The sequence below is a fragment of the Syngnathus acus genome, unplaced genomic scaffold, assembly GCF_901709675.1.
Source record: "Syngnathus acus unplaced genomic scaffold, fSynAcu1.2, whole genome shotgun sequence".
NCBI lineage: Eukaryota > Metazoa > Chordata > Actinopteri > Syngnathiformes > Syngnathidae > Syngnathus > Syngnathus acus.
In genome coordinates, this window is record NW_023590196.1 from 38,284 (window position 1) to 49,995 (window position 11,712).

At 47.3% G+C, this 11,712-nt stretch overlaps 1 long non-coding RNA gene and 2 other non-coding genes across 3 annotated transcripts; 2 read left to right on the forward strand and 1 right to left on the reverse strand.

The window, feature by feature from the left end:
• Window positions 1-1,783: 1,783 nt before the first annotated feature.
• On the forward strand, window positions 1,784-1,855 carry trnaq-cug. The gene has a single exon. It is a non-coding gene; the product is annotated as a tRNA-Gln (tRNA).
• Window positions 1,856-4,699: 2,844 nt separating this feature from the next.
• Window positions 4,700-5,879, forward strand: LOC119118600. The gene is made up of 2 exons (XR_005096800.1): window positions 4,700-4,812; window positions 5,645-5,879. It is a non-coding gene; the product is annotated as an uncharacterized LOC119118600 (long non-coding RNA).
• A 4,337-nt stretch (window positions 5,880-10,216) lies between these two features.
• On the reverse strand, window positions 10,217-10,288 carry trnaq-cug. The gene has a single exon. It is a non-coding gene; the product is annotated as a tRNA-Gln (tRNA).
• Window positions 10,289-11,712: the final 1,424 nt, after the last annotated feature.

An 11,712-nucleotide genomic window follows, 5' to 3' on the forward strand; every position in this document is an offset into this window, starting at 1 on the left:
GAGCCCTGGGTCTGACCGTGAACATCAAGAAGACCCAGGTGCTACATCAACCCCCACCCAACCAGCCATCTACTCCGCCCATCATAAATGTGGACAACACTGCACTTGAATATGTTCACCACTTCCCCTACCTCGGCTGCCTTCTCTCCTCCAAAGCGGACATTGACTCTGAGGTCAACCATCGCCTGAGCTGTGCCAGTGGAGCGTATGCCAGACTGCGGAAAAGAGTCTTTAAAGACAGAGACCTCCGGGTTGACACCAACCTCCTGGTTTACAAAGCTGTGGTTCTCCCCACCTTACTTTATGGGGCAGAATCATGGACAACCTACAGCAGGCAACTAAGAGCTCTTGAACAACACCACCAGAGAACCTTGAGGAAAATACTCAGGATCAAATGGGAGGACAGACGCACAAACATCAGCGTTCTGGAGGAAGCCAGGATACCGAGCATCACCACCTTAATAATGCAGCACCAACTCCGATGGACAGGACATCTCATCCGCATGGCTGACACCCGCCTCCCCAAACAGATGTTATACTCCCAGCTGGAGAGAGGTCCGCGAGCCCCGGGCGGGCAAAAGAAACGTTTTAAGGACAACCTCAAGACCAGTCTCAAGAAATTCCAAATAACATCTCAGGACTGGGAGCGCATCGCCTTGAACAGGAACTGCTGGAGGGTAGCGGTGCAAGAAGGGGCAGCACATCATGAAAAGGAACTCCGCCGTGTCCCAGAAACCAAACAACAACTCCGTAAGGAAAGACAAAAACAGGCTCCAGCACGACCACAACCCACCACCACTTTCCCCTGCCCACACTGCACAAAAATATGTGGATCCCGGATCGGCCTCTACGCCCACCTGCGGACCCCAAGTAGACGACCCTGAGAAGAAGACAGTCATACTCGTCCCGAGTGTCCGCCGATGATGGTGTGTGTGTGTGGTGTGGTGTGTTGTGTGTGTGTGTGTGTGTGTGTGCGTGTGTGTGTGTGTGGTGTGTGTGAGAGCGAGAGAGAGCGAGGAAAGAGTGCGAGAGAGAGAGAGAGGAGAGAGAGCGAGAGAGAGAGCGAGAGAGAGCGAGAGCGAGAGAGAACGCTCAACCGTAGCGTGCCGCCGACCGCCCAACTGCACCGCGCTGGTCGCATTATTGTGACAGAGCCGTCGCTGAAATTTAGAAAATATTTTTAAAGTTCTGATGTACTTTCTAAATTAAGTGGATCTCAGTGCGCAGGGAGCTAATTTGGTGCGGTCGGGCAACCGCAGCGCGCCGGGCGCTCACTGTCGCATTGCTTAAGAGCGCCTTTGTGTTTTAGGATGGCTTTACTGCTCCCACTTGCTTCTTTGGAGGCATGATTAGGGGTTAATACAATCCTCAAAGTAACGAAATTACAATAACGAACGGAGTCAGTCGGCATCCGGGCCGCGCGGTCGGGTTTTCTCGGGTCCTTTCGGCTCATCTTGCGAGGTTCAACCTCCGAATTTTGTTGGACAACCGAAGCAAAAAAATCTCGAATTGTTTTGTTCGAATTCCGATTTGTTCGAGAACCGGGACGTTCGGAAACCGAGGTTTGACTGTACTCCCAGACTTCCCTGCCACTTGTGCGCTGTACAGAAAGCCAATTATGGGACTAAATTGGAATAGCTGGTCTCTGGACACTGGAAAAACTGGTTTCAGATACCCAGCAATTGACACATTAGCAATTAAAAAAAAGAAGAAAAAAAAAAAAAAAGAATTCAAAACTTCTGGCTCCCACACCAGCATATGCCTGCCATGGTCTGGACCTTGTGGTTCCATAGTGTAATGGTTAGCACACTGGACTCTGAATCCACTGATCCGAGTTCAATTCTCAGTGGAACCTCAACCTTTTTGGGCATTTACCTATTCCTATCTATACTGCTTGTGAGCTGCTCTATAAAACCATATACGTAACTTCCATGAGTTAATGGCATGAGTTCCATAGGGTAGTGGTAAGTGCTCTGGACTCTCACCCCAGCGACCCGAGTTCAAGTCTCAGTGGAACCTCAACTATTTTGCATTTGCCTATTCCTATATATGCTTGTGAGCTGCTCCATAAAACCATATACATAACTTCCATGAAACAATGGTGTGGTTTCCATACTGTAGTGGTTAGTGCTCTGTACTCTCACCCCAGCGACCTGAGTTCAAGTCTCAGTGGAACCTCAACTATTTTGGCATTTACCTATTCCTATCTATACTGGCTTGTGAGCTGCTCCATAAAACCATATACGTAACTTCCATGAAATAATGTCGTGCGTTCCATAGTGTAGTGGTTAGTGCTCTGGATTCTCACCCCAGTGACCGGAGTTCAAGTCTCTATTTACCTATTCCTATGTGTATATACTATTTGCTTGTGAGCTGGTCCATAAAACCATATACGTAACTTCCATGACGTAATGCCGTGGGTTCATACTGTAGTGGTTTGTGCTGTGGACTCTCACCCCAGCGACTTGAGTTCAAGTCTCAGTGGAAACCTCAACTATTTTGGCATTTACCTATTCCCATGTATGCTATTTGCTTGTGAGCTGCTCTATAAAACCATATAGGTAACTTCCATGGATTAATAGTGTGGGTCCATACTGTAGTGGTTAGTACTCTAGACTCTCACCCCAGCGCCCTGCGTTCAAGTCTCAGTGGAACCTCAACTATTTTGGCATTTACCTATTCCTATTTATACTATTCCTATATCTGGCTTGTGAGCTGCTCCCATAAAACCATATACGTAACTTCCATGGAATATTGGTGTGCGTTCCATAGTGTAGTGGTTAATGCTCTGGTCTCTCACCCCAGTGACCTGAGTTCAAGTCTCAGTGGAACCTGAACTATTTTGACATTTACCTATTCCTATCTATGCCTATTTGCTTGTGAGCTGCTCCATAAAACCATATAGCTAACTTCCATGGATTAATGGTGTGGGTTACATACTCTAGTGGTTAGTGCTCTGGACTCTCACCCCAGCGACCAGAGTTCAAGTCTCAGTGGAAACCTCAAGTATTTTGGCATTTACCTATTCCTATCTATACTATTACTTGTGAGCTGCTCCATAAAAACCATATAGGTAACATCCATGAAGTAATGGCGGTGGGTTCTGTAGTGTAGTGGTTAGTGCTCTGTACTCTCACCCCAGCGACCTGAGTTCAAATCCCAGTGGGACCAAAAATATCTTATCTTATCTTATATTAAAATTTGCAACAGAGTTGCTCGTGTGCTCCCCATAAAACCATATACCATATGCTAGAGTTAGGGTTGTTAGGGCTAGGGCTAGGGTAAGGGTTAGGGTAAGGGCTAGGGTTAGAGCTAGGGTTGGGTTAGAGCTAGGGTTAGGGTTAGAGCTAGGGTTAGGGTTAGGAATAGGGTAAGAGCTAGGGTTAGGAATAGGGTAAGAGCTAGGGTTAGGATAGGGTTAGAGCTAGGGCTAGGGTTAGGGTTAGGGTAAGAGGTAGGGTTAAGGTTAGGGCTAGGGCTAGGGTTAGGGTAAGAGGTAGGGTTAAGGTTAGAGCTAGGGCTAGGGTTAGGACTCTCACCCCAGCGACCTGAGTTCAAGTCTCAATGGAAAAAAATGGCCAAAAAGAAAGGTGAGGGGTAAGAGCTAGGGTTAGGATTACGGTTAGGGTAAGAGCTAGGGTAAGGATTAGGTTAGGGTTAGAGCTAGGGTTAAGGTTCAGGCTAGGGTTAGGGTTAGAGCTTAGGGTTTCGGGTTAGGAATAGGGTAAGAGCTAGGGTTGGGTTAGAGCTAGGGTTAGAGCTAGGGCTAGGGTAGGAATAGGGTAAGAGGTAGGGTTGAGGTAGGATAGGGTAAGAGGTAGGGTTGAGGTAGGAATAGGGTTAGAGCTAGGGTTAGGAATAGGGTAAGAGGTAGGGTTAGGGTAAGAGGTAGGGTTAAGGTTAGAGCTAGGGCTAGGGTTAGGACTCTCACCCCAGCGACCTGAGTTCAAGTCTCAGTGGAAAAAAATGGCCAAAACGAAAGGTGAGGGTTAGAGCTAGGGTAAGAGCTAGGATTAGGGTTAGGGTTAGGTTTAAGGTTAGAGCTAGGGTTAGGGTTAGGAATAGGGTAAGAGCTAGGATTGGGTTAGAGCTAGGGTTAGGGTTAGGATTAGGGTAAGAGTTAGGGTTAGGGTTACAGTAGGGTTAGAGCTAGGGTTAGGGTTAGGAATAGGGTAAGAGCTAGGGTTAGAGCTAGGGTTAGGAATAGGGTAAGAGGTAGGGTTAAGGTTAGAGCTAGGGCTAGGGTTAGGGTTAGGAATAGGGTAAGAGGTAGGGTTAAGGTTAGAGCTAGGGCTAGGGTTAGGGTAAGAGGTAGGGTTAGAGCTAGGACTAGGGTTAGGACTCTCACCCCAGCGACCTGAGTTCAAGTCTCAGTGGAAGAAATGGGCCAAAAAAGAAAGGTGAGTTTGTAAAACTGCAGTTTAAGGTCAGTACTCGTTTTCAATATTGATTTTTATTTGATTTTTTTTTAATTCCACCACTTTAAATAGTCCATTACATTCATATCTGCTCCTGTCTAGTATTTACCAAAATCCAATTTGGTTCCAACAAGATTGGTTCTACAGGACATTATTGTAATAAATAACTCCTTATGAGCACAAGTGTAGATAGTTTTTTTCTCTCTTTAGTTTGCTGTTAGAAACTGTACCCTTGATCCGTGTGTTTGCTGTCCTAATAAGATAAGTTTAACATATTTTTTTCTGTACTTAAAAATCATCATTTCAGATGGGCTGATGCCAGAAGTCATAGAAGTGACCTCTTGTACCTTCACATCTCGTGGCCCAAGTAATGAAAAGTCTGCCAAAAAGTGAGGTGAGTTTGGGGAGTAATCCTTTTCAATATATACTTTATCATGGGTTGCTTTAAATTGTCCAATTGTTACTACTGTATCAGTATCTAATTATCCTCACATATGCTGCTTACTAAGATTTAGATGACCCAAGCAAGATATATTAAACACCACGACTTTTTTTCTTAGACATGTAAGGTCTAAAGTTTAGACCTTTATTCAATCATAGTTGAATTTTGTGATAAAATGAAAATTAACCATCCAAATTTATTCATATCATCTTTGTTTGTCTATGTGTAGCACGTTATCAAAGCAAATTCCCCATACATGTAAAACACTGTCTGAAAAAAGTTTTTTCAGATTTTTATTTTCCCTGATTTTGCAAACAACTTGTATCTGTTCTTAATGTTTGTCAGAGAAATGGTGCATCCCAATGTGCTGCCTGTGCAACCTCTGTAGGGGCCAGGAATTGCTTCATCTACCAGCAGTGACACTCTGGTCAAATGCAAAACTGCTTAAAAGTAGTCAAGAAAATGAGAGACCTCTTTCCCCCACCTCCAAACTGGGGCCATTCTAATATTGCCCTTTTGTGCATCTATTTTTAATTTTGTTAATATGAAAACAGCTGACACTGAAGACCACCGAGCAACTTAAATGACCGGATTAATATCCCAGATAATACTGATTTACTTATGTCTATTGTGGGCTCATCACCGTTGACAAAGATAGTTGACTTTTTAAAATATCTCATTTAAATTATTTTGTCGGACTATTGTACATAAAGTGAATGTATTCTTTATGCAGTCTTGTTCTAATTAAGTTGTCAACTAAAAAGTGCTCTTCTTATGCCCTTAGGTAAAGAAAAAGTTGTGAAAAGAAGCTGGACCCCAGAGGAATGTGCTGCAGTAAATAAACATTTAAGGAAGTATATATTGACAAATCAGGTTCCTGGTAAGTTTGACTGCGAGAGATGCATTGCTGCAGAACCACAAGCACTGAGTAACAGAGACTGGAAAGCTGTTAAGTACTTTGTCAAAAATAGAATAACCACCATGAGGAGAAAATATGAGTGAAAGAGCTTCCCTTAACAGAGGTAGAAACACATGGCTGGTCCTGTTTCACCATTTGTTCACTATTTGTCATGTGTGTATAGGTGGACCTCTTAAGGTTGAAATATTAAAAGCGAGCCCCATTTTAAATCTGTAATCTGTCTTGTATTTGACTCAACATAGTAATATTTATACTCTTTGGCGGCTCGGTGGTACACTGGTTAGCACGTCCGCTTCACAGTTAGGAAAGTGCGGGTTCGATTCCACCAACGGCTGTTGCATGTTGTTGATGATGTCTGTTGTGGGGTCAGGAAAACTAAGATGTGGAGTAACGGTTGGTTCTTTATTGGCAAGATCTTGGGTTGTTTAATGGCCGGTCAATGCACATGGCACTTCAGCAGATGTAACAACACTAGGTCAGGTCTCCAGGTCAGAAGGTTTTATACTGTCCGGAAAAGGCGGGAAAGCTTCACCTGAGCATTTGGTATCTATGTGTATTGGAGAGTCACTGCCCTGTGTGTGTGTGTGTGTGTGCGTGTGTGTGGTGTGTGTGTGTGTGTGTGTGTTGTGTGTGTGTGTGGTGTGTGTGTTCCATCAGCACACAGGGCGTGTGATGCGTCAGTGCAGTCGTGTTGGAGTCGTAGTGCCTGTAGTTTGTGCATGCTGCATGCTGCGTCTGCTTGCCACTTTTCTGGCTTTCAGCTACCGCCACCGGCTAGCCCTCTGTTTCCGGGGGTGAAAAGAGGAGCCGAGTGTATAAGCCGGTACACAGCCTCTCCATTGCCAAGACTTGCACACGCCTCCTCGTGGCCACACACGGCAACTGGCACCTTGTGGTCCCAGGCTAAGTTGTGCAGGATCCGGAGCAGCAGTGGGCCCCAGAGATGTGGCATGTAGGCCCACCGGTGTGTGGACACGCCCTACTGCCCATCAACCACTGTGGGTAAACAGCTCCAGCTATGGGTAAAATAGTGAAGACCTCAACGGTGGACCAGCGGAGGATGATAGCTGACCTAAGGGGTGGCGTCACAACGGCTGGGAAGGCGGATGAAGGCTGCAGCAGAAAAGGGTCACCAGTCGTCTTGGTCTCCTTGCCACTGGACTCTGACCCCGATCTGTCAAGGACAGTGTGGTGACTGTCTGTGCACCAGTCTCCCCACTTAAAACAAAGTCACGCACAGGCGTCTTTTTCAGGGAGTCCACCTTACATCCCGGATTAAAGTCCTGTGGCGACCAGTAAGTGGCAACGGGGGCAGGATTGTGAAGTCTGGAAGCCCCTAGTCACAAGCTGGCACATCAGGCGGTGGGATGTTAGATGACGGCAACAGTTCTTAGTGCTTATGCACCTACCCGCGTTTCCGATGAGGACAAAAAAGAGGCCTTATATGCCTGTCTGGATGAGGTATTGTCAAAAATCCCCAAGGAGGACAAGATTATTATATTGGGAGATTTCAATGCCAGAGTGGGCCGAGACCACCACCTCTGGAAGGGCACCATTGGAAAGGAAGGCATTGGAAACATCACTCCAATTGGGGTTTTGCTTCTTAGCAAAATGTGCTCAATACGACCTTACCATCACCAATACCATCTTTCGCCAGAAGAACAAACTCAATGGTTCATGGAGACACACCCTCGTTCTAAACAATGGCATCTTATTGACTATGTCATTGTCAGGGCCAGGGATCAGCGCGACGTGAGCATCACAAAAGCCATGATGGATTCAGAGGCCTGCTGGACAGATCACCGCCTGATACGATCCACGATGGTCCATCAGACTCAAGAGGAAGAGGAGACTGCAAAAGAAGCTGAGCCGGCAGAGACTAAACCTTGAGACCCTGAACAAAACTGCCGCCCTGCAGCAGTTTCAGGCCTCTCTTGGAGAAAGCCTCAATCAGGAATACCCTGAGGACATTGACGAACACTGGAGCCTGCTCAAGTCTTCCATCCTCGACACCTGCCGTGCCACTCTCGGGTACAAGGCCAGAAAGCATCAGGACTGGTTTGATGAGAACGACACGGAGATAGAACAGCTCATCTCCAAGAAAGGGAAACCTTTCGTGTCTGGCAAAATGACATCACCTGCACAGCAAAGAGACAGGCTAACTCCAGAGCCAAGGCTGACGTCCAGAGCCGGGTGAGACAGATTAAAAAACTCCTGGTGGACAGAAAGGGCACTGGAAATCTAGAGTTTGTCAGACTCTGGTGACACCAGAGGCTTTTTCAGCGCTACTAAGGCTGTCTACGGCCAAGCCATCGCGGCCAAAACCCCCTACGCTCTAAAGACGGCAGGAGCTGTTGAAGGACAATGAGTCCATAAACAACCGGTGGAGAGAGCACTTTCAGGAACTCCTCAACCGTGACAGCACAACTCAGTCAGATTTCCTCAGTCCACATCCTCAGAGTCCCATCAGGGAAGACATGGGTGAACCTCCCACTTTAGCAGAGGTCCAAGATGCCATCAGGAGCCTGAAGAACAACAAGGCCTCTGGGCCAGATGGGATCCCAGCTGAGGTCCTAAAGGAAGGTGGAGTAAGAGCTTCCAGCGCCACCTCCATTCCTTCTTTCTGAAGGTCTGGAAAAAGAAGTACTCCCTCGAGCACAGGGATGCTCTGATAGTGACCATTTTCAAGAAAGGGGACAAAGCGGATTGCGGAAACTATAGGGGCATCTCGCTCCTTTCAACAGTTGGCAAAGTACTTGCTCGTGTTCTTGCCAATCGCCTACTGCCACTGTCTGAGGAAGTTCTCCCAGAATCGCAGTGCGGTTTTCGGCCCATCTAGAGGCACTGCAGACAATGATTTTTACAGCACGCCAACTCTAGGAATAATGCCGTGAGCATAAACAGCCTTTGTTCATGGCTTTCATAGACCTGACAAAATCCTTCTGAAGTATGGTTGCCCGGATAAATACGTCAGAATACTGCGTTATTACATGACGGAATGACAGCCACAGTGCTCAACAACAGCTCCTTGACTGAGCCTTTCACTTGTAGAGACAGGGGTCAAACAGGGAGGCATCATTGCACCCACCCTGTTCTCTGTGTTCATTGCCGCCATACTCCACCTCATCAACGAAGAACTACCACACGGAATCCCAATTTGGTACAGAACTGATGGGAGGCTCTTCAACCTTAACAGGTTCAAAGCCAAAACCAAGATCAGAACCACCACGGTCGTGGAGCTTCAGTATGCAGACGATAATGCCATTGCAGCACACTCTGCAGAAGACCTCCAGGGCATCCTGAACTCCTTCGCTAAGGCATACAGAGCCCTGGGTCTGACCGTGAACATCAAGAAGACCCAGGTGCTACATCAACCCCCACCCAACCAGCCATCTACTCCGCCCATCATAAATGTGGACAACACTGCACTTGAATATGTTCACCACTTCCCCTACCTCGGCTGCCTTCTCTCCTCCAAAGCGGACATTGACTCTGAGGTCAACCATCGCCTGAGCTCTGCCAGTGGAGCGTATGCCAGACTGCGAAAAGAGTCTTTAAAGACAGAGACCTCCGGGTTGACACCAACCTCCTGGTTTACAAAGCTGTGGTTCTCCCCACCTTACTTTATGGGGCAGAATCATGGACAACCTACAGCAGGCAACTAAGAGCTCTTGAACAACACCACCAGAGAACCTTGAGGAAAATACTCAGGATCAAATGGGAGGACAGACGCACAAACATCAGCGTTCTGGAGGAAGCCAGGATACCGAGCATCACCACCTTAATAATGCAGCACCAACTCCGATTGACAGGACATCTCATCCGCATGGCTGACACCCGCCTCCCCAAACAGATGTTATACTCCCAGCTGGAGAAGGTCCGCGAGCCCCGGGCGGCAAAAGAAACGTATAGTATATTACATAGGAATAGGTAAATGCCAAAATAGTTGATGTTCCACTTAGACTTGAACTCCGGTCACTGGGTGGGAATCCAGAGCACTAACCACTACACTATGGAACGCACGACATTATTTCATGGAAGTTACGTATATGGTTTTATGGAGCAGCTCACAAGCCAGTATAGATAGGAATAGGTAAATGCCAAAATAGTTGAGGTTCCACTGAGACTTGAACTCAGGTCGCTGGGGTGAGAGTACAGAGCACTAACCACTACAGTATGGAAACCACACCATTGTTTCATGGAAGTTATGTATATGGTTTTATGGAGCAGCTCACAAGCATATATATAGGAATAGGCAAATGCCAATATAGTTGAGGTTCCACTGAGACTTGAACTCGGGTCACTGGGGTGAGAGTCCAGAGCACTTACCACTACACTATGGAACTCATGCCATTAATTCATGGAAGTTACGTATATGGTTTTATAGAGCAGCTCACAATCAGTATAGATAGGAATAGGTAAATGCCAAAAAGGTTGAGGTTCCACTGAGACTTGAACTCGGATCAGTGGATTCAGAGTCCAGTGTGCTAACCATTACACTATGGAACCACAAGGTCCAGACCATGGCAGGCATATGCTGGTGTGGGAGCCAGAAGTTTTGAATTCTTTTTTTTTTTTTTTTCTTCTTTTTTTTTAATTGCTAATGGTCAATTGCTGGTATCTGAAACCAGTTTTTCCAGTGTCCAGAGACCAGCTATTCCAATTTAGTCCCATAATTGGCTTTCTGTACAGCGCACAAGTGGCAGGGAAGTCTGGGAGTACAGTCAAACCTCGGTTTCCGAACGTCCCGGTTCTCGAACAAATCGGAATTCGAACAAAAATTCTAAATTTCAGCGACGGCTCTGTCACAATAATGCGACCAGCGCGGTGCAGTTGGGCGGTCGGCGGCACGCTACGGTTGAGCGTTCTCTCTCGCTCTCTCTCTCGCTCTCTCTCGCTCTCTCTCTCTCTCTCTCTCTCTCTCTCTCTCTCGCACTCTTCTCGCTCTCTCTCGCTCTCACACACACACACACACACACGCACACACACACACACACACACACACCATCATCGGCGGACACTCGGGAGTATGACTGTCTTCTTCTCAGGGTCGTCTACTTGTGGGTCCGCAGTGGGCGTAGAGGCCGATCCGGGATCCACATATTTTGTGCAGTGTGGGCAGGGGAAAGTGGTGGTGGGTTGTGGTCGTGCTGGAGCCTGTTTTTGTCTTTCCTTACGGAGTTGTTGTTTGGTTTCTGGGACACGGCGGAGTTCCTTTTCATGATGTGCTGCCCCTTCTTGCACCGCTACCCTCCAGCAGTTCCTGTTCAAGGCGATGCGCTCCCAGTCCTGAGATGTTATTTGGAATTTCTTGAGACTGGTCTTGAGGTTGTCCTTAAAACGTTTCTTTTGCCCGCCCGGGGCTCGCGGTGATGGTAAGGTCGTATTGAGCACATTTGCTAAGAAGCAAAACCCCATTGGAGTTGATGTTTCCAATGCCTTCCTTTCCAATGGTGCCCTTCCAGAGGTGGTGGTCTCGGCCCACTCTGGCATTGAAATCTCCCAATATAATAATCTTGTCCTCCTTGGGGATTTTTGACAATACCTCATCCAGACAGGCATATAAGGCCTCTTTTTTGTCCTCATCGGAAACGAGGGTAGGTGCATAAGCACTAAGAACTGTTGCCGTCATCTAACATCCACCGCCTGATGTGCCAGCTTGTGACTAGGGGCTTCCAGACTTCACAATCCTGCCCCCGTTGCCACTTACTGGTCGCCACAGGACTTTAATCCGGGATGTAAGGTGGACTCCCTGAAAAGACGCCTGTGCGTGACTTTGTTTAAAGTGGGAGACTGGTGCACAGACAGTCACCACACTGTCCTTGACAGATCGGGGTCAGAGTCCAGTGGCAAGGAGACCCAGACGACTGGGACCCTTTTCTGCTGCAGCCTTCATCCGCCTTCCCAGCCGTTGTGAACGCCACCCCGTAGGT